This window comes from Diabrotica virgifera, chromosome 6, assembly GCF_917563875.1.
Source record: "Diabrotica virgifera virgifera chromosome 6, PGI_DIABVI_V3a".
NCBI classification, from domain to species: Eukaryota; Metazoa; Arthropoda; class Insecta; order Coleoptera; family Chrysomelidae; genus Diabrotica; species Diabrotica virgifera.
The window spans coordinates 47,876,707-47,897,930 of record NC_065448.1 but is presented as its reverse complement, the minus strand read 5'-3'; the positions used below and the strand labels follow the sequence as shown (position 1 = coordinate 47,897,930).

At 33.1% G+C, this 21,224-nt stretch overlaps 1 protein-coding gene and 1 non-coding gene across 2 annotated transcripts in view; one reads left to right on the top strand and one right to left on the bottom strand.

The window, feature by feature from the left end:
* LOC126885966 (organic cation transporter protein) overlaps positions 1-21,224 on the top strand; it is a 194,016-nt gene that overhangs the window by 65,753 nt on the left and 107,039 nt on the right. The gene's annotated exons all lie outside the window — the stretch shown is intronic.
* Positions 16,384-16,456, bottom strand: Trnac-gca (transfer RNA cysteine (anticodon GCA)). Its single transcript has one exon. It is a non-coding gene; the product is annotated as a tRNA-Cys (tRNA).

Here is a 21,224-nt window from a genome sequence, read left to right as displayed (position 1 = left end):
TATTTCAAGATAATTCTATAGGGCTTTTCATTCACAGGCATTTGTTTCGAGCTTCTGTCATATGTCACATAATATTAATATATCTACGTCATACATTATTATATATACCAATGATACAAACCAAAGACGTATGACGTAGATATATTAATATTATGTGACACATGACAGAAGCTCGAAACAAATGACAATCGATGAAAAGCCCTATTTCAACCAATTATCAGTAGTAATTACACGAGAGCTCTAAAATTATCAATTTGTATCCCGAGTGACACTTTGACCGTTTTAATTTATTTTAAATTATGTCAAAGTGTCATGAGGGCAAAACAAATCGATAATTTGAGCTCGAGAGTAATTCGGTAAGATTATTTCATGAATATAACTGTTGTTTTAACAGGTTGACTGCGATCCCAAAATATGTAAACCACGGAAATGTGCATTACCGGTCCTCAGGGACCGGTAGCCTGACGTGAATACGGTGCGTTACCGACCGTCGGGGACCGGTAATGACGAATAACTTTTGATTAAAAAATTAAATAGCAATTCTGCTTACCGCATTTGAAAGTTAATGTCAAATTATACCGGCTTTGATCATTTGCATTGCTAAAAATTAATTTTTTTAATATTAAACAAAGCTATAAACACATAGTGCTTGAGTAATGTTTTCAATGCATCTCTCATTTAAAATCGAACGAGTAGGCGCGCCTACAAACAGGCAATTTCTACGTATCATGCATTAAAACGCATGCATTGGGCACAGGTCAAAACGCTCAAACATACTTATAATAGTAATATGTAATATTACGCCTGATATAAAATAAAGAATATTTTTAACACATTTCCAAACATTATTTGAAGAACCTAACATTCTTATTTAAATAAAAAATTCCGCTTGTATTTTTTTTTTCGCAAAAATGGTACATGTTTGAAGGGCGGCTACTAGAGAATTGCCTAGGACGTCATCTGACCTAAACGCGGCCCTGATTGCCAGTATAATCGCCAATGTTCGATAATCGGACAGGGTGAAAGATGAATATTCTTTAACCCTCTTCTTGGCAATGTGACTTGAGATGCATTCTGTTACTTACATTTTGTACTAATAACATAAAACTGTCCGTAGATGGTAATAGTTAACTTATATTTTTATTATTACCGATTTCTGACAACTTGTAATTGATGCCATCTGTCATCTGTTGCATTTTCGAGAAGGTTCTCCACTCTTTTTACAAACTTTTAATTTTTTTATAAAAAATAGGGTGTTTTTTATTATTTGATGAGTGTTTTATATTGTTCAATTATCCTATAAATAGAGCGTGTACGTTTTAGTTGTTTTTTTGTTGATTGAACTATCAAAAACCGTCGTCAAACATTTGTAACAAATTTGTTACATTGCCAAGTTACGGTTATATTTTTTTCTCAATGTAGATTTTTAATTTTTTTATCTCTGCAATATTTTTACGCAATTTTATTTATTTTGCAGATAGATAGGTTTAAAAAAAGGGTAGACAAAATTATTTCTATGTTTTGTAAGTCTGGCACTACTTCCTTTTAGTGCACAAAATGTGAAGGGGTAGGCGACTTTGTCTGAATGACAAAGGAAACTGTTTATACGCAAATCATCACAAATAAGGGGTTACCTAAATTAAAAGGATTTTATTTAGAATATAATATCTATATTTTATAAATAAATAATTCTATTTTAAAATTACAAACAATTTTTTTATTTTTAAAAAATTTTATTTTCCTAAAATTTAATGGGGTGAGGGGGTGTTGTGACGCGGGAGCACTCCCTTGAACTCAGATAAAAGAAATTTTAACTTTGTTCTGAGAAATCGGTTCAAACCTTAGAAAATGCATGGTCCATGCAATTTGTAACAAATTCAAATTTGGTACTTACGAATAAATTAAAGGTGAAATATTTATTTCATAAATTTTTAAATAATTCTAGAAGGGCATTAATAGAAAGAAAACACAATTTTCACAGTTATATATCGGTTTGCCAAGAAAAGGGTTAAATAGATCTTTCACTTTTTAAAATAAGTGTATGGGCCATTTATAACACTTCACTATAACACTATCATCATCATCATGGCTTATTCACTCCTGGCGGAGTGTTTGCCGCCCTTTTGGGCTCTCTGATTCATTTGTTGCGGAGAATCAGTCCGCTGTTGTCTTTTATTATTATAGCAGCGTGTGTGACTTGGCTTTGTCTACAACTTTTCTCCATTCTTTCCGGTCCTTACAACGCTCCTTCCAATTGTAGATTCTCAGCTTCTTTATGTCTCCTAAGACTTGATCTCTCCATCTTGCTTTGGGTCTTCCCTTTGGTCTCCCTGTTGTTGGTCTCCAGCCAGTTACTCGCTTTAGCGTAGAGTCTGGGTTAGCTCTTTCTGTGTGTCCCAGCCACCTGAGCCTCTGCGCCTTCACGAACTTGATTATGTCTTCACCCTGGATGACTTCTTTAATTTCTTCATTTGTTAATCTTCTAAATTCGCCTACACTTATCCTCACCGGTCCCATTATTCGTCGAATTATCTTTCTCTCTAAGATTTCTAATCTCATTTCATCTTTTTGTGTTAGGCACATCGTGTCTGCACCATAGGTGATCACTGGCCTGATTGCAGTCTTGTAAATTTTTAATTTGGTTGTCTTACTAATGTGTTTTTCTTTCAAGAATTTTTGGTAGTTCCAATAGGTTTTATTACCCAGCAGGATGCGTTCATTTATTTCATCCGTTCTATCATTTCTGCCATTCACCATCACTCCCAGATATTTGAAACGGTGTACTCTTTCAAATGTATATGCTCCAAGCTTAATTTCTTTCTCGATGTTCGTATTCTCTCTTGAGCACTTGAGGTATTTCGTTTTGCTTTGGTTTATTACTAGCCCTCTCTTCTTTGCTTCTTTATCTAGTATTAATATTATATTCTGCATGGTTTTTAAATCTCTAGTAACCAGTGCAATATCGTCTGCATACGCTATCAGTTGGGCTGAAGATTCGATAATTGTTCCCCTAATTTTGGCTGCTCTTACTGCACCCTCTATGGCAATGTTAAATAATGTTGTTGATAGGGAGTCTACCTGTCTGACACCTACCTCCATTTGTACTTCATCTGACGGGCCTTCCCTTGTTAAGATTCGTGCTTTGGATTCCTTCATCGTCATTTTCGTGAGACTTACTAGTTTTTCTTGAATGCCTAGTTGCTTCATATCATTAATTAGCTTCTCCCTTATTACACTGTCAAAGGCTTGCTTGTAGTCAATAAACAGTATATGTAGATCTATTCCATGCTCGTAACTTTTTTCGACGATTTGCGTTACAATGTGTATTGCATCTATTGTTGACTTACCTTCTCTGAATCCATGTTGGTATTCACCTATTTTTGTTCTCGTTTCTTTTTCTATTCTTTGTCTGATCAAATTAGTTCATATTTTGTACATTGTATTTAATAGCGTGATTCCCCTGTAGTTACTGCATTTCGTCTTGTCACCTTTTTTAGGGATTGGTGTTATCAGACCGCAATTCCAGTCGTTCGGCATGCGTTCTTCTTCCCATATTCGTTCTATCAGCTTGTGGATTCTGTGGGCTAGTTCCTCTCCCCCTTTCTTGAAGAACTCATTTATAATGTCGTCTGGTCCTGCTGCTTTCCTTGTCTTTAATCTGTTTATGGTCGCCAATGCTTCGTTGTATGAGGGAGGCTCTGATTGTTCTTCATTCCTATTTACTGTTTGTTCTTAATTTTCTGCATTTTCAGCATCGCCTTTCTTTTTGAACAATTCTCTATAGTGTGTTTCCCATTCCTTTTTTCCAATATTTGCCGGAATCTTCTTCTTATTCTGTGCTTTTATGTGTTTATATAGTCTTGCATTATCGTTACTATTAGCTTCGAGTTCCAGCAGTAAGTCTTCAATCCATTTCTTCTTTTTAGTTCTGCAACATTTGTCTGACTCTTTCTTTTTCTCTTTATAGTGTAGGAGATCTTCTTGTTTCCCTGTGGCCAACCACCTGTGTCTTGCTTGGTCCTTGCCTTTACTAGCTTGCTCGCATTCTTCGTCGTACCAATCTTTTCTTTTATTGTCGTTCATTAGTCCTATCGTCTCCTCTGCTGCTGTTAAAATACTATCTTTTATGTCTTCCCATGTTTCATCTATGTCCGATGGTTTTAGGACTAGTAGTTTTTCTTCCAACTTAGTGCAGAATTTTCTGTTTGCATTATCTCTGTTTAGTTTTGACCTATTCCACCTCTTTCTTTTCTTTCTGTCGTTTTTGTCTTTAAGTATCTTCAATTTCATGTCGCCTATCACCAAAATGTGATCCGAATCAGCATTGGCTCCCCTGTAGGACCTCACATTCTGTACAATTGTTCTCCATTTTTTTGAAATTAGGATGTGGTCTATTTGGTTTCCGTCTGTCGTTCCAGGTATTAGCCACGTTACTTTGTGCTCTTTTTTGTGCTTGAATTGGGTGCTAATAATAAAAGTATTGGTTGCTGCTGCTAGATTACATATTCTCCTGCCATTGTTGTTCGTATTTTGATGCATCGTTTCTTTTCCTGCGATTTCTTTGTTCGTGTCTTCTTTCCCTATCTTTACGTTAAAGTCTCCTAATAGGATTAGTATGTCGTTCTTTGGTATTTCTTCGTACAATTCTTCAAGTTTCTCATAGAATTCATTCTTTTCTTCTTCGGGAGCATTCTCTGTAGGTGCGTATATATTAACAAATGTTAAATTTGCTTGTTTATTTTTCATTCTTATATATGATATTCTTCCATCAACCGCTTTAAAGTTAATAATCTTGTCTCTTACGCTATTACTAACTAGAAAGGCGGTTCCATTGCGACCCTGTTTGCTTTCTCCTGCGTAGTACATTGTGTGGTTTCTTCTATTGATCATCCCTTCTCCTGCCCACCTTATTTCTTGTAGCGCTAGTATTTCCATCCTGTATTTTGTCATTTCTTTTGCCAACTCTTCCATTTTGTCTGGTCTTAGAAGTGTTTTAATGTTCCACGTTCCTATTCTTATTTTCCTGTTTTTGTCTTTTATTTTATTTGTTTTTGTTTTGTTTTTGCGTCTTTTCTTACAAAATATTTTCATGTCCGTATTCATTGCCAACTCCGTTATACTGTCGCCGTCTTTTGTTATATGTTTTGTTAGTTTTTTGACGTCATTTTTATCAATTTTCCGCGTGGATCTATATCATCAGATAGGGGGGATCTGTCGTTTATTGTCCTAGCGTTACTCTTCTTCTCTTCAGGTTTCCTCCAGTAATTTACATCCATGCCTTCTAGTTGCTCCAGTGAGAACAGTTCACCATTTATCCATAATTTGTTGTATTTTAGTGCGGCTGTGTGTCCTTCCTGGCGTACCATTTTCATGTGCTGGAGAAGATGCTTCCTTTCTTGTAGTATTTTTTTCGGGAAGTCCTCATTGATATATATTTTAGTTCCTCTTAGGTTTTTAGCAGCCTTCAGAATTTCCATTCTCGTAGATTCCTTTTTCATTTCTAATAAGATGGGTCTGGGTACATTTTGGGGATCACCTTGTCTACCTATTCTTCTCATCTCTACCAGTTCTTCATCTAGGTTTGGTTGTACGTCGATTTTTTTCATTATCCCCTTTATCTTATTTATCATCTCTTGTTCGCTTTCTGTTTTTTTTTCTTCGACCCCCTGTATTATTATGTTTTTTCTTCTGGCTTGTCTTTCCAGTAATTCAATTCTAACTTCTTGTTCCGTGATTTTAGTTCTCATTGCTTGGTTATCTGCTTTCAACTGCTCGTTTTCTTTATTTAATTTATCCAGGTTTACTTGCATTTTATCTATTTTGCTTTCGATTCTTACATTTCTTTCATCCATTCTCTCTAATTTTTCTAATATCTGCTCCATTGTACCGCGGTAAGGGGGTCAGCCCAATCGACTTGGCGGAGCGTCAACCCTTCTCAGCACTTTAAAGTTTTACTCAGATATAGATTTTCGTATTAATGTTTCGGCTTTATTGCAGAAATTTTTCAATAGCCGGCAACGTCGCTTTTATTTTCGACGGAACTTCACCTCTTATCGGAATGTTTTTGTCTGTTGTTTGTTGTTTATTAATTGTTTGAGAGGTTATTATGCTTTTTGCAATGCTTACTCACTAGTTTCTGCTGAATTTTGACGAACTATTTTTATCGGGAGCACTGTCGTCTGTCTAAATTCACTATAGTTTGTTTGTATTAGTTTATTTTTCACTTTGTTACACTAAATTTTTATATTTTAATAGGGAACGTATTTTGACAGTATCGTTCAAGTTCAAGCCTCGATGCCAAGTCACCCAGATTTATAACACTTGCTTGTACTTAATGCTCATCTCATTATCTCCCCAGAATTGGAATAGTTCTTGTTTCTTAGAATGTTTTTGTTCATTATAATTTTAAATAGGATTCGTGAAAAATATACAGATTTTCTAACAGAAATTATCACGTGTTTAATGAATTTTTAATGCAGTCTTCTTTTTCAAGTGCCGTCTCCTAATCGGAGGTTGGATATCATCATCACTATCTTTACTCTATCTACCGCTGCTCTAAAGAGTTCTATAGAACTGCATTTAAACAAATTCTTCAACCATGACACTCTCCTTCCTATACTCCTTCCGCCTCTTATCTTTCCCTGTATTATCAGTCTTAGCATCGCGGTCCCCTCATTACGTGTCCCAGATATTGTAACTTTCTTATTTTTATTGTGTTTATTATTTCGCATTCTTTACCCATTTCTCGCAATACTTCCGTGTTCGTTTTCTTCTGTGTCCATGCTATTCTAAGCATCCTTCTGTAACACCACATTTCAAATGATTATAGCTTATTTTTGTGTTCTTGCTTTAATGTCCACCTTTCAAGTCCATATCGAGAACACGTAGCATTTCAAAGCTCTTACTCTCAGTTCTAAGCTAAGGTCTTTGTTGCAGAGAACTGTTTTCATTTTTACAAACGCATTTCTTGCTATTTCTATCCTGGTCCTTATTTCTGTTGTTTGATCATTTTTCTCTGAAATCCAGGTTCCTAGGTATTTGTATTTATCAACCCTTTCTATCGGTACATTTCCCAAATGTATGCTTGTTTGTATGTTTGTTTTCTTAGTTATTATCATGTAATTGGTCTTTTTTATATTCATTTTTAGTCCATATTCTTCACAGAAATTGTTTGTTTTGGTTAGTAGTAGTTAGAGTTGTTCAGCAGAGCTTGCCATAATCACGGTGTCATCTGCATATCTTATGTTGTTAATAGATCTTCCGTTAATTATGATTCCTTCACTTTGAGGTAGCAATGCTTCTTCAAAAATGGCTTCACTATATGCATTAAAGAGTAATGGATCCCTGCCTAAATAATACATCCCTGCCTAACTCCTCTCCTGATTTCAATTTCTGGACTGGGTTCGTTATCTATTACAATTTGTGCTCTTTGGTTCCAGTAAAGGTTTGTTATTATTCGTAAGTCCCTTTTGACTATGTTTTTTGTCTTTAGAATTTGGACTAATTTTTCATGTCTTTTTTGTCAAAAGCTTTCTCAAAGGCAACGTAACAAACATGCACATCCACATTCATGTCCATGCATCTTTGAGCTAACACATTAAAAGCAAATTAAAAGCAAATGAAGTCTTATCACCATACAAAAGTTACCTAATTTTCTGTTTTCAATAAACTATAAAATAAAAAACTACTAGAAAAGAGAAAAGTCCCAGATACAAAATTCATTATTAAAATAATAATAAGTAATTATTTCAATCTGAAACTTTCCTTATTGGAACTCCTTTCTAGTAACATCCTTAATCTCTGATTTTTACAATTTATAAGACAAGAGACGACTAATAAAGAAAGCGAAAAGCACTCTACAATATGCAGTCACATTCCGCTTTCATTCGTCTAGGAAAAAAGGTTCGAAAGAAAATTCCTAATACTCAAAATATGAGTAAAGATAAAAGTAAAAATGAAATACAGTTTTAGACCAGTAAGGATCTGCGAAAAACGTCTATTTTTGGATGTGAGAGGTGGCATTCGGATTTTTGCAGATAAAGTTAGGTGACGCCTTCAGTAATAATAATTGACTTATGCTCCTTCTCAAATATGCCCGTAACATTAATAAAAAAATTAAAATATTTAAAAATTTCAAAAAACATCGATTTTTTCTGCTTCCTCTGCTTATAACTTTAAAACGATTCGTTTTGGAACAAAATCGTAGAGAAATAAAATAAAGATAATTGAATTTTGTATGATATACGACTGGTAAAAAATGTCTTAAAGTATTACCTTTTCTGCAATATAGCAATAAATACAAAATAAGGGGGCAAAATAAGTCTGTTGTTATTCAATATTTTTTAACCACTTTGGTGGCACTTAAAACCTTAGTAATTCGCTTAGGAGATTCTTTGTAACATAGTTTAAATCGTGTACCTAATTTCATTAAAATCGACCTAATAAATTTTGCATAATAAATTTGCAATCTAAATGTTTTTAAAAAAGTTCAAATTTTTAAAAATCTTTCTGAACAAAAAGTAAACCATTTAGAAGTTGGCTAATTTTTTTACATATAAAGAGGTGCTCTACCTATCTAATACACTTTACAGAATTAAAATCGGATTATTTAAGGGGCCTCAGCAATATTTTAAAATTATAAACAAGTTTTTGGCTTATAAACAAATAGCTTTGTTTAATAATAAAAAAATTAATTTTTAGCAATGCAAATAATTAAAACCGGTATAATTTGACTTAAACTTTCAAATGTTGTCAGCAGAATTGCTATTTTATTTTTTAATCAAACGTTATTCGCGTTCAAAAATTACAATTGCTCGATTTTTTGAAAGTTCCACCGCGTTTATCTCGAAAACTATGCATCCTACGAAAAAACTTGTAAGAACATTTTTTGCTTAGAATTACCCAAGAAAAACAAAAAAATGTTTTATTTTGCAAAAAATCGATTTTATATAATTCCTTCTTTGTTTATAACAATCTTATCGACATCCGGATCAACTGTTACCCAAAAAATTCGTGTTCTACGGGTCAAAATACATAAAAAAACTTGGGTAAGTCCATCTAAATAAAGGAGCCCGTATCACCCCCTCCTGGCCACAGCACTAATTTGTTTATAAGCCAAAAAATTGTTTATAACTTTAAAACGTTGCTGAGGCTGCTTAAATAATCCGATTTCAATTCTGTAAAGTGCATTAGATAGGTGGAATACTTCTTTATATGTAAAAAAATTGACAAATCTTTGTATTTTCTAGTTTTTGTTTAGATTGCAAAATTGTTATGCAAAATCTATTAAGTCAATTTTAATGAAATTTGGTGTACGGTTTTAGCACATTACAAAAATTTTCTAAGCGGATTAGGAAGGTTCCAAGTGTAGCCTAAGTGATGGAAAATCATTGAATAAAGACAGGCTTGTTTTGTCCCCTTATTTTATATTTATTGCTATTTTGAAGCAAGGGTGATAAATTAAGACATTGTTAACCAATCGCATGTGATAGAAAATTTAATTATCTTTGTTTTATCTTTATAGGACTTTGTTCTAAAATGAATAGTTTTTAAGTTATAATCAAAAAAAGTAGAAAAAAATCGAAATTTTTTGAAATTTTTAAATTAATATTTTATTTTTTTTATTAACCGGGCATATTTGAGAAGGAGCATAAATCAATTATTATTAACGAAGTTATCACCTAACTTTATCCGTAAAAATCTGAATGAAACCTCACACATCCACCTAAAAACAGATCCTTACTGGTCTATTTATGTTTCCTTTCGATTCAGAGGCGACACAATCTCCAAACAGCTGTTTCTGTCTTACGACGTCCTCAGTGGAGCTGCGTGCACACTGAAACAGCTATCTGGAGATTGTGTATCGCCTCTGAATCGAAAGGAAACATAAACTCTTTCATTTTCACTTTTATCTTTACTCAGATTTTGAGTATTAGGAACTTTCTCTCGGACCTTTTTTCCTAGATGAATGAACGCGGAATGCGACTGCATATTGTAGAGTCTCTTTCGCTACCTTTATTCGTCGTCTCTTGTCTTATAAATTGTAGACAGATATTAAGGATGTTACCAGAAAGGGGTTCCAATTAGAAAAGTTTCAGATTTTAATAATTATTATTATTATTTTAATAATCAATTTTGTATCTGGGACTTTTCTCATTTCTTTAAGAGATGTCGTCGCTCTAGCGTTCTAAAAGTGGATTTTAAACTTTTTGAAATTCCACTTAAATAGGCAGCTTGGTTTCGTTTTGATTCAGAGGTGTGTACGCAGCTCCACTGAGGACGTCTTAAGACAGAAACAGCTGTCTGGAGATTGTGCATCGCCTCTAACTGTCTTTCATTTTCAAAAAACTACTAATTTTATTAATATCAGACCATTACCGAATTCTCGAAACAAGTGGCAACATCGTAGTTGGAAATGTACCTAACCGACTTATTATTGGCTATTTCAGACGAGCCTTCTTTAAACTTTCTCAAGGTAGTAGACCAGACTATTTATGAAATTTTAAATTCTAACAATCGTTGGCTTCGTGAACGTTGGTATATTTTTAATTTCATTAGAGTATTAGATAAATATTATAGTATATTCATGATTAGGACGAATGTAAAGAATCCAATATAAGGTCGATCTGCACCGATCTGTTTATTGAATAAATATTGACAATGTAATTTAGTATGTTAACAATTATGAAAAGCAAGGGGTGCCCGATATAATTATGTTCTGACTATAATTAATTAATAATATTAGAAAATGACTTTTTTATAAATTAAAAAAAAATCGACCCGGGTTGATATTATTTCGGATTTTTTTGGATCATTTTAAATAAAAAAGGTCTTTTGTAATAATCTTTCTCTTAAGTTGATCGTTTTCGAGTTATAACAATTTAAAACTGAAAATAGGATGAAAGATCACAATTTTCAGAGGTCAAAAACACAAGCAAAAAATATTATTTTTGTAATCATCAAGTATCTTCAAGTTCAAACCTTCTTCAATCAGGTACCCATAAGAATTTTTGCCATATTTTATTCAAAAATATATTTTTTTAATCGTTAATGAGGAAGGTTAATAATAAGTCCAAAATACTTAACAAAAACTGACGAATAAGGTTTAAACTTCAATTTAGGTACTTCGCAATTTCAAAAAATTTTACTTATGTTTTTAAGCCTTGCAAATCGTCATCTTTCGTTCTTTTTTCATTTTTAAATTGTTTATAACTCGAAAACGATCAACTCGAAAAATTACAAAAGACCTTTTTTGTTTAGAATAATCCAAAAAATCTAAAATAATATCTGCTCTGGCCGAATTGTTCTTTAAATCTATAAAAAGAAGTAATTTTTTAATTATTAATTAATTATAGTCAGAACAGAACAAAATTAGATCGGGCACCCCTTGTTTTTTATAATTGTTAACATATTAAATTACATATCAATAGTACATTGTTTACCGGGTAGGAAAAGCTTAACATTCCTGGACGACTGTGAAGATTGCTAAGTCGAGGCGCAAGCCGAGACTTAGCAACACAGAGTCCAGGAATGTGGCTTTTCCTACGAGGTAAACATACTATTTTTCCGCAAATCGTTTAAAATTCGACAGATATTGATTGATTTAAAAAAAAACGCGATAATTTTATTCTCAAATAAATGGTGCTTTGAAATTCCTAATAAAATCACTTGGGTTACTATGGAAACGTATTGAGGTTGAATTGTCAAACTTGACGCTTATAAATTTAATTGCTGGTGTTCTCGAAAGTAAAATGATAAGTGATGATGAAATTTCCATTCCTGGGACTCCTCCAGAGCTGGTTGAGGCAGTGAATACTGCTTCATTAGAATTATTGCCAAAGAAATCAAAAGAAAAGTACGAAAATGCATACAGACGTTTTATGGATTATTAATAATTTTCTATCATTTATGTAGAACACTAACAACTGTACGGAAATATCATTTCCTTACAGTAAGGAAGTCCTGACTTTTTCTTCAAGAAATTTTGACAGGAATGTCAAAATTTCCTGGCGATTTGCGGAAAATAATATTTATCCATTAAACAGATCGGTGCAGATCAACCTTATATCGTATATTAGACTATTAGATATTATATATTCATAATTGGAACGAATTTATTTAAAAAGCCTATTTTTAATCTTAATTATTATTGACTGATAAACCATTGGAAAGTTCACTTCATTGGCTCAATAGTTCACATGGTACGCGAGTGGACAATCATTTCTTTTATTTTTTAAATATCTTTGTGCATTCAGAACGTCGGGCATATTTACATAATATCATATTATTTACATAAAATATTAGAGTATCTATAAATAGGTATATGATAAAAAATGTGGATTATCTATTATAACGCATTGGTTACTGAAGGTACAGAATCGTATTAAGGGATCTGTGCATACATTAATAAATTTATTTTTTTGTCACTGTCAGTTATTGATATGATGCAGGTATCGTGATATGAAGCTATTAGCTGATTTTTCCAATGTTCCTCCACTTCTCTCTATCTTATCCCATTCTAGCAGTGTTACCAGATCTCCTGTTTTAGCAGGAGATCTACTGTTTTCATACTTCTTCTCCTGTTCTTCTGTTTTCAATCTCAAATCTTCTGTTATATTTTCCACTAGAATATGGTATGTTGGTATTAAATTTGAAAGATTATCTAGCGTTATCAGACAATAAGTTTAAACATTTGTGAAACCTGAATTTAAACTTTGTTCATGGAGACAGTCCATCACTGGTTTCTGACTGATTCGCATGCGCAGTTCCGTTTTCAAGCGCTTGAAAACGGAACTGCGCATGCGAATCAGTCAGAAACTAGTCATGGACTGTCTTGCTTCACTTCTATTAATTACTGCTTAGTTAATTAAATAATTAATTACTTAATTAATGGCCTTGAAAAATAGACATAAGATAGTTATTTTGTTCAATTTAACTACATTTTATTGTTTTATTTGAAATTATTAAAATCTCCTGTTTTCTCCTGTTTTTTTATGTCCTATTCTACTGTTACGAAAAATGTTCATCTGGCAACACTGCATTCTAGCACATTCTGACAATGGAGCTCCAATAAATAGTAGCAACAGTATTGTCCGTATATTGTGTGGGAGATCTATCTCGACTTCTTTTGCCTTCTGCCTTTCCCTGAATTATAAATTTTTCTAGACCATTTCTTCGTGCCCAAAATTGTTTGTTATAATATTTGTGTTCTTAGTCTTTTCTTTATGTCTAGCTGGTTCAGTATAAATTCATTACTTCTTCGTGCTACCCATGACATCCTCAGCATTCGTCTCCAGCAGTACATTTCAAATACATCTGTAATCTTTTTATCTTCTTCCATGAGGATCCAGCATTCCGATGCATAAGTGAAAACTGAAAAAAATTGGACTTCTTACCAGTCTCATTTTTTTTGTATGTGTAATGTATCAACGCTAACTATTCTGCTGACACACACACGTGCTCGAGACGTTACTACTTCAAATAAAAGCCGGACATTTAACGAACTAGTTTTATTGCTGAATAGAAGTAACATACAAGAGAGCGATATATGTTACAATTTGAAGTGGGATGGTCACTGATGTCAAAATGAGCAGTTTTCCTCGCGAAATACAAATAACCTAAACCCAGTATATCACAGTATGGCTAGTTATTTCATGGCTTTTCCAAATTTTTGTCAATTATCTCATAGAGATTTTTGTAGTTGCTGATCGGCGCGCGGCGCTTTATTTCTTTACTACATCTTCCCTTGTCAGTTATTAAAGAGACCGGACACACAAATTTATCTACAACAGCGATATTGTTTACTATCGTTAGATGATTTTGATTGTTGTTACTCTGCTAATTATTGTGATTCTCCTTTTTTTCTCTGTTTATTTTAATCATTAATCTATCATTAAGCCATCGTTAAGCTTACTTCTACAATCCGTTATTGCAAGTGAATCAGTTAAACGTCGAACCAGCGTAAGTTGCAAATCGTCGCCTTAATTCTATGTATAACTTAATAACTCGAAATTAAGCAAGAAACCCATTATGAACGCCCGGCACGGCACAGCCCGGCACGGCACAGCACAGGCCGGCACGTCCAAAAACCCATTTGTAACGGCCGGCACGGCACGGCATCGGAAAAATGATCATATATTTTAAAAACTATCATAAGATAAAAGTTTTTAAAAGACATAAACTACACAATTTTAATGAATATGCATCATGTTAAAAAACGAATTCATGGTTAAAAGATAATGTACGTACCTGTCCATTGATCACAATTTTCGGATATTTGTACCCATGTATTGTCCTTTTTCTTACTATCATGATAACTTGAGTCCGATGCATCATACAAAAATGGGTATTCTCTGACACTCTCAATGAAAAGTTCTTCCATATTATTTTATTTCAAAAGAGACAACGCGCTTTCAATTAAAAAATCAACAATATATCTGCTTATACCAACAATTATGACGCACTGGCGCCGAATGGCCGTTCAGGCCGTTCGACTTCAACGGATTTTATTCTCCTCTGAGAATTCTGGCCGTTCCGTTTGCGTGCTGGCCTGTGCCGGGCCGAGCCGGCCGCTCATAATGGGTTACGTTGCATTTAAAACTATACAAATGAATTTGGACTGTCCTGTGCCGGGCCGGGCTGTGCCGTGCCGGCCGTTCATAATGGGTTTCTTGCTTTAGTAGTTCCGAGATAAACGGGTTTAAAGATTTTAAAGATATTTGTGCTGCTACCATGATGTTGGTAAATACGGAATCCACTCTGCAGCTCTAAAATACTGTTCCTTAACTTTTTGGCTACTGACCTGTTTAGGAATACGGTGCAAGTTTGTTTTCCAATATGGAAAATAACATGAAAAATTAAAGTTATCAACTTTTAGCACTACCATAATGTTAACATTTGGTAATGTCGCATGTCGTGCCAAGTTGCATCTAAGTGAACTTTTTAACAAAACTAATATTTTAAGCATTATTTTGGTGAAAATTAGCCCTTTGCCATGGGGGTTGCCAGATCTGCTAACAATTCCCGAATTTTTGCATTAACATGAACTGAATAAACAGATAGCAATTACGTGGTAAGCTCAATGGTTTCAGAAAAACACGTGCTACAACTAGATAACTGGAGTTAGCTAGTTGTAGCATTCAGTGTATGTCGTATTCACGATTATTTCGATTAAACAATGACTTGATAACTTATCTTGTCAAGTTTTAGCACTGAATATTAGGGGCATTTGAGTTTTATCAACTTTCGTCAATCATAAATAAATATTTAACCCGTTTGAAGCGAATTATCAAGTTTTTACAAAATATGGAGACAAATAAAATACATTTTGTGAACTAGTTATCTCAAAAATGTTAATTTTGGAGTTATCAAGTTATAGTACTAAGGCGACGAAATCTTCCTGTCAATAGTGACGCCACCGTTCCAGTCCTCAGTAGCTTTCCGCATTATTTTAAATAGAATTGGGCTTAATATTAGTGATGTTGATTATAGTTACTTTCGAGTATTCGTTACAAATCGTTACTTTTGTATAAAGTAATCATTTACAGTATTCGTTACTTTGATTAATATGATTACTTTTGCTACTTTTGTATTTGAGTACCGGTAATCATATCGAGAATCGTATTTCTCACTAGGTAGGTATTTTGTATAGGTATTCCGATATAACAACGACCTTCACCGATCTGTTTAAGGGTAAAAATGATTTGATTACTATAATTATCTACTTTTGTTAATTTTGCATTTTGTAACGAAGTAATCAGAGTAATCAAAGTAGATACAATAGTCGTTACTCGCTCTGATACGATTGGTACGAAGTAACGAAGTAATCAGAGTAATCAAAGTAACGATTTGCCTCTCTATATAGTAATCTTTACTCTCAGTATTCGTAAGTAACGAGTACTTTGTAACGAATAGTTACTTTTTCAACATCACTACTTAATATGTTAGTATGCAGCCTTGCCTCATGCCCTTGACCCTCAAAATTTTCGGTTAGTTTCCCATTTACTCTAACCCTGGTATAATTATTGATTCTTTAATCAATGAGTTTAATTTATTGAGATCGGTGATAATTTTCTAAAAAACTACACTTTTATAAAAAAGAACGTTTTATAGTATCACGTTTTTATTATTTATAGGAGACACTCATATAATATAAAATTATACACTATTTGGTTGTTTTAATTCCTATGTCATGAAAGAATTTTTTAATCGATTTTAAACCCATTTAAATCACAGAGAATGTTTAAAATGGTAAAAAATTAATTAAACACGTTTCGATAGAATAATAATTGTGATGTATCTTAATATAGCTAATCTTATATTAACTTAATAAAATATGAAATATTAACATGCTAATTAAAGTAAACTAAAAAAAATAAAAACAAATATGGAACACCCGGGTTTAAACCGGGGACCTCTCAATCTGCAGTCGAACGCTCTACCACTGAGCTATATCCGCTATTGACTAACGTACTTTACAACGGGATCTGAAGGTCATTGCATTATTTGCATTTAAAATGGCTTAAAATTAAAAATCAAATTCAATGCATTCATGTAAAAGCTGTTCAATATTGCATTGTCATCGAGTTCTGAGCTATTCTAAAAATTTCAGATGTCTAGCTAGTCGGAAGGTATGTTTAAAATCTAATACAAAATTTTTCTGGGCACAGTGGCAAAGAGACAAAGAACAAGTGTTTACAAAGAACAAAGAACAAATATTTGCTAATAACTTTAATTTTCTTTTCTAACTTTCATTATTATTATTATGTCACACAATGAGTTCATTTCAGTAGACTACACAAAATACAAAATAAAATATTCTGAGTAGTCCATTGAAATGTTACATTTTTTAGGCCATACCTTGCATTTGTTAGAGGAGTCAATTTTATTTTTTTAATGTGTAGGGGAATCAGTAGAAGCTTAAGGTCAAGTTTTTGGGGTCGTCACCCTTGCCTCCCGGCCGCCATCTTGGAAAAGGGGTGAAAAGGGGTTTCGCGCTATTTCTCGTAAATTACCAACCCTACGGAAAATCTAATAAAACATAAAATGTAAGAAATTAAATTTTCTACGATTAATGTTTCCATTACTTTTTATCGTCAAGTGACCAACAAAAAAGATATAAACAAAAATAAGTAAACATTTTCTAACAAGCTTCCTTTTGGAAGTTATAACTTTTTTTCAGTTCATTTTACAATAAAATACCATTATAGCAATTTTTTAAAGGGTTTTTCAGCGAACAATTTCCACTATAAAGGTGTTTAATTCTATTTATTTATCTAGGTTTTATAGCGCTCCAAACTTGACCAGATTCTCGAATGCTCATAGGGATACAATAAAAACAAAACGTTAGTCTTAATTTTCTATCTTAATATTTTTTTATTCATACAATTTATTATGATTTTAACATTCCTATGCTATTATTAATCTATTTTTGACCTTTCTCCCCGCTATAAAACTTAGAACCCTAAGCTATATAAAAAAGGCCCAAGAAGTTGTTTGAGGACAAATTCACAAAAGAGCAAAAAAACGATTTTTAAATATTTAAAATAGGGATTAAATGAAGAGTAATCGTTCAGGAGCATCGGTATGGTGTTTGTTTTTTGACAACGATGGCTTTTATTTTCATCGATATTGGTTCGAATTTCATTATCTTAATTTAGTCTCCCCATTTTCAACCCTACCTACCAGTTGCGTCATCAAAGAAACAAGGTCTAACATAGCGCGTATTTCAGTAACGACGCAACCACCCTATATAGTGGCTCAGCATATTTTTACAGTTCGGTCTTTTTGTATCATCTTTACATACTACTTTAGAAGTTAATTGCGCAATAAACAGGAATTGACAAAATTTGCAGTTACGTCATTTTTCTTCCGTACCGGACAGAATATCTGCCTGCTATTACTTTTATTATTATTATTTTTTATCCTAGGTGGCACAGCAGTCGGTCCCCCTCTACTTAACTTATTCTTACAGTTGTGCTACCTATTTGGACACGTGCAGTCGTATTAAAAATTGTGAAAAGTATTTTGAGTTTTATAGATAATACTATTGAGAGTCTTGTGGGTAATATTTATATTTTTGTGATTAGATATGCATTTTGTGTTTTTTGTAAAAGCGCATCATGAGTGGTGGTTATTTTATTTGTAAGAAACCTCTAGGGAAAATTATTTGTCAGTGGGAAAGTCGATCCATCTTTACTCACTGTTGTCGGCGAACGTTTTTCGTCTCTTTATATGGCGGAAATAAAGACGATTCTCTGGAAACCCTGAGATACAAACGATCCGATAAAACAGTGACAAAAAATGCATTTAATCTCTTCTTACTTCCTCCAACACAAGATGCAGCCCGTTTCCACAGACTCCGAGTGTATCACCAGATTCATTCATGGCTCGGTAAACATTGTGATCCAGAAATTGCGGCCGGAAGAAGCATGGAAAATTTTGGATAACAATCCAAACTTCCAAGCCTCCAGTAGGTACCCCCGAGCTTATGAAATTCATCTTTAGCAGATGCAGTGGAAACTGGAAGTGCATGTAGTTGCCGAAAAGCAGACCTCAAATGTTCAGCAGTGTGCCTCTATTGTGGTGGTGAAAGTTGCAGCAACATCGTGGACATATCAACATTAATTATTGTAGAAAATGAATTGGTAGATGAATTGCCAACTCTAACTCTCATTATACCACAAAAATTCACCTCGGATACTGATTCAGATCTTGACTCGCAGCCTGGACCATCGAAAAAAATGAAAAAATAATAACTATGATAGATCTTTTTCAACATATATTAATAAATAATATTATTTTGTCTAGAAATTGTCCGTGGATTATGCCTATTGGGGATACCTACCACACAAAAAACGCGCCTCCAGACCCTACCTCATAGGTGGCCGGGAAAAGGGTCAAAAATAGCTTAATAATAGCATAGCATAGGAATGTTAAAATCATAATAAATAAATATATAGGTAGGAAACTAAGCCCAAGGTTTTGTTTTTATTGTATTCCTATGAGAATTCGAGAATCTGGTCAAGTTTGGAGTGCTGTAAAACCTAGATAAATAAGTAAAATTAAACAACTTGTTCATTGTAGTGGAAATTGTTCGTTGAAAAATCCTCTATAAAATCGCTATGATGTTATTTTATTGTAAAATGAACGAAAAAAAGCTATAACCTCCAAAAGAAAACTTCTTACAAAATGTTCTCTTATTTTTGTTCGCCCGTACAGCGCAAAACACCACTTTTTCCAAGATGGCGGCCAGGGGACAAGGGTGGCGACCCCAAAAACTTGAACTTAAGCTTCTACTGAACCCCACTACAAATTAAAAAAATAAAATTGACTGCTCTAAGAAATGCAACCCTAAATGTAACATTTCAATGGACTAGAGTAATATTTTTACATAATAATTATTTCTGCCAAACCAATGCGAGGTCTGGGGTTAATGTCTTACAAGTAAAAACAATGAAGAGTAGAAAGTACAATCACTAAAAACCGCATCGTAATCAAACTCAAAAGCAAAAAGTAAAGCAATTTCGTTTGGTTATTGGACATAAAACACAATTATAATGAATATTTTTTATCTAAAAGTATTCTATATTAAGAGCATAGGCGCAAAATTTCGGACCAATGCTTTTTAATGCATTCTTTTTTTGCGAATCTTGAGAAAACTAGCACATAAATGTTTTTGAAAATTTTAAACGCAGAATGAAAGATTACATTGTTACCGAGAACCGAAAGTCCCTTAGAATAAATAAAAAGTCTCTTTTGAATGAGATATTTGAAATTAAATATCACACTAAATTTTCTCTTTTTCTTTTCACCCCTGTAACTTATTAAAATAAACATTACAGAAGTTTTCAGTGACTTTCGGCCCTTTGTGATAATGTAATCTTTTATTCTGCGTTGAAAATACTTATTAGTTTTCCCAGGATTCGAAAAAAGTTAATGCATTTAAAAAGCATTTGCCCGAAATTTTTCGCCTGCGCTCTTAATAAAATGTTTGAAATTAAAAGAAAGGAAAGTAAAGCACTACTATATCTAATGTTACGTTTTTTTGTAGTTGCATAATATACAGAGTGTTTGGTAAGGAATGGGCCATAGCTTAACCTTAGATTTCTGATCTTAAAATACGTCGATTTAAGCTAACTTACCTTAATACGCAAGTTGATGATAACCGAAATACAGGGTGTCAAAGTTAGACTTTTATTTTATTTAGTTTTAAATATTTCCTGACATGCATAAGCTAATAACATGAAATTTGCCAATTTGGTAAGCATGGGTTTTTTTGGGATGAGAAATCTAAATTCGTCACCAAAAATTATGTATTACCTAGATGGCGCCACACACGTCTTTGAGCGCTTATGTAATACGTTCAATTTTTTTATTCCCCATTCTACATTCATCTTGCTAAACTTAACCGTTTTCGAAATAAACGCATTTTAAATCTGCGATGCATAATATTTTTTGGATAATAATAGTTACACCCGAAAAATAAACTTAAATCCATAATAATTGTGCAAGTTCTCATATTTATGTTATTGCATCGCAAATTCCATTAGAAGAAATTTGCGATACATTTTTGGAAATTATTATGGCTTTAAGCTTTTTCTTTCGGGTAGAACTACAATGATATTATTATGCAAACAACTTTATTATGTTGCATCGCAGATTTAAAATGCGTTTATTTCGAAAACCATTGAGTTTAGCGAGATGAATGTAGTATATCTTTTTTAAGTAAAAATATTAAGAGAATAAAAATTTTGATTCAAAAAGTATGTAGAGTGGGGAAAAAACTGAACGTATTAAATGAGCACTGATAGACGTATATGGCGCCCTCTGGGTAATACATTATTTTTTGTGGCGAATTTAGATTTGTCGTCCCAAAAATCCCCGATTATAAAATTTCGTATTGTTAGCTCATACCTTTCAGGAAATATTCAAGAATAAATAAAATAAAAGTTTAACTGTGACACCCTGTATTTCGGTTATTATCAACTTTCGTACTAAGGTAAGTTAGCTTAAATCGACCTATTTTAAGCTCAGGAATCTAAGGTTAAGCTATGGATCATTCTTTACCAAATACCCTGTATAGTATATTTCATTATTTTTTTTCACTTGGGCTTTGCCAGATCGATCTTTTGTTTTCTGGCTTTTTAAAGAATATATTGATTATATACATGTTGTTTTTTTTTGCATAATTTACTAGTATTTGTGTTTTTATTTCTTTTTCAAAT